This window comes from Notothenia coriiceps, unplaced genomic scaffold (assembly GCF_000735185.1).
Source record: "Notothenia coriiceps isolate Sejong01 unplaced genomic scaffold, NC01 NC01_scaffold00034562, whole genome shotgun sequence".
NCBI lineage: Eukaryota > Metazoa > Chordata > Actinopteri > Perciformes > Nototheniidae > Notothenia > Notothenia coriiceps.
This window is the reverse complement of record NW_011367263.1, coordinates 50,393-52,973: the sequence shown is the minus strand read 5'-3', so window position 1 is coordinate 52,973 and position 2,581 is coordinate 50,393. Positions and strand designations below refer to the sequence as shown.

General features: G+C 44.0%; 1 long non-coding RNA gene across 1 annotated transcript in view; it reads left to right on the top strand.

Moving 5' to 3' along the window:
- Window positions 1-675: 675 nt before the first annotated feature.
- Window positions 676-2,581, top strand: part of LOC104962352 (uncharacterized) — a 41,118-nt gene continuing 39,212 nt past the window's right edge. The window contains exons 1-2 of the long non-coding RNA XR_800195.1: window positions 676-820; window positions 940-1,061. This is a non-coding gene — a long non-coding RNA (uncharacterized lncRNA). The remainder of the gene's footprint in view (window positions 821-939; window positions 1,062-2,581) is intronic.

The window sequence follows — 2,581 nt, the reverse complement described above, 5'->3', positions numbered from 1 at the left end:
TTAGCTAAATAGGGTCAACTGATTGGCTGTTTAGCTGTTGTGGTAACTTCTTGGCTGTAAGAAAATTATGAGCAAAGAAGTCTGATGTTGTTTTTCTGTAATAATGGGCATTATTTTCACTTTTATGTGTTCCTCCTACAGAGAAAATAGGCCTGATCTCTCCCTTTGTGGTTGCTCCAACTGCTCACTTCCACCACCCACTCAGTACATTTTCCCAGGCAACAATGTTCCTCCAAAGTTTACACACAATAAATAACGATATGCCCAAAGCAGTTAGCAATGGCCCCGCTCTCCGTTTCCTGGCTGGAGTTGAAATGAAATGGTAATTTTGACTTGAGGAGGATTTCAAAGGGATGGCCTCTACTTTTCATCTGGGTGCATACCACGAGCTCGCCGACACATTCACGCTGGGATTTGAGCAAGAAAAAAAAGGAGAGGAGAGAGAGAAAAAAGAGCAGAATTTTAAGTTTTTCTATGAACTTCCTTCTTTCTTTTTTCTGCCATCTCTCCACAGAACACGAGATGTAACGTTGCTGAGTTCTCTCCCCCAGATGGACATCATTTATATAAACAACCATCCCCGGTTCAGGGAGCATTTGATTGATGTGTCATTGTCTAAAGATTGTTTCCAGGCATTTGAATAGATAATTCAGAACTTTTGATGTAGACATTTCTCTTCAAAGGTCAGTTGTGGGGGAAGAGCAGGGGTGTCCTCTATCTCCCATGCTATTTTTGCATCCAAGGCTCCAACTAGCCCGACGGCTTTTCACAGGGGAGATTGACTGACGCTTGAATCGTCCTTCATGCTCAAGATTACAAGGTGGTTTCACAAAACCCCATCTGAGATCTGCCGGCTATCTCTATTATGCAAAGTACCTTTGTCTCAAACAAAATAACCTAACACCGCATTGATGTGTCCTGTGCCTATTTGTTTTCTAGGTCGGCCTACGGTCTTGCAGTGAGATTGGACCGAGACCAAGGATGCAGCGGAAGGATTGGCCAGGAACTCCATTATCTCAGCAGCAAGGAATGAGAAATGGAATTAAAGCATCCAAAACAAGGTCCGTCACACATCAGCCTCAGTGGCTCCTATCCTCCCATGTATATAATATCTTACACCGCACAAAATCCACTCTGAAAACAGACTCCCACTTTGTGCCGTATCTTATTTCCTACATCACATAGCTGACCCAGCAGCCAAAGCAATATCGAGGGTTCTCTTTCCCTGAGTCGGCCGATCACATTCCATTGTCAGTTAGCCCAACACACTCTCACTCCATAATCGTCCAGGAGTGACGTTTGGTCAGGGTCCTGTGGCGTGCAGTTGTGACGCTCCTAGGCTCCTTCAGCTTCATAAAAGGACGCAAATAGCTTTCAACTGATTGCAATGTATTCCCATCTGCTGCGGGATTTGACGCTCATGGAAGCACGGCATTCGTTTGTGTCGGCTGCCCTTAAAGGCAATGTGAGCGTCCATTCCCATTGGATAACGGAGAATTGTACACCCGGAAGTAAGTATTCCCCTTACTGTCGATTGATTTTACAGTGATATCTGCACTACTCATCGACTAAAAAACACCAGATTATCCTTGTTAATTACACAACATTGATTGGTTTAAATTGTGTGCAATGCTTTGTATTTTTCCCCTTCGATTCGGAGAAACAAACATTTTTTCGGAGTAAAGGATGGCAGAAGACACTACACTACCNGCGCTGCAGCATGTCTGAGCGAGAGAGAGATGCAGCGTGTCTGTTAGCCCCGCCCCCGCACGGAGATGAGAGAAAGATCTCTTTTACAATATATTGAAAGTTAGAAACGGAGATGGTTAGATAAAATGTGCAAGATAACGTTTATGTCAACACACTCTCACTCCATAATCGTCCAGGAGTGACGTTTGGTCAGGGTCCTGTGGCGTGCAGTTGTGACGCTCCTAGGCTCCTTCAGCTTCATAAAGGGACGCAAATAGCTTTCAACTGATTGCAATGTATTCCCATCTGCGGCGGGATTTGACGCTCATGGAAGCACGGCATTCGTTTGTGTCGGCTGCCCTTAAAGGCAATGTGAGCGTCCATTCCCATTGGATAACGGAGAATTGTACACCCGGAAGTAAGTATTCCCCTTACTGTCGATTGATTTTACAGTGATATCTGCACTACTCATCGACTAAAAAACACCAGATTATCCTTGTTAATTACACAACATTGATTGGTTTAAATTGTGTGCAATGCTTTTGTATTTTTCCCCTTCGATTCGGAGAAACAAATATTTTTTCGGAGTAAAGGATGGTATGGGTTCTACACTACCCAGAATCCCCAGCTATCGTTTAGGACTACACCATGTGCTCTGTTTGACAAACCCCGTGATTAGTTCTCAAGCTCTGTGATTGGATTTTGGAGTGGCAGTGCGCAAAGTTTACACGGAGCGTCAAACAGCACTTTCAAATGGAATGAAACCCATCAACGGCACACTATCCAAATCAAGACTCGAGCGTGTAAATCAGACTTTAGTTACACTTGAAAAAAATTCAGTGAAGGTGATTGTCAAGTGCCAACAATCAGGAGAGATATTTGGTAGTGGGTG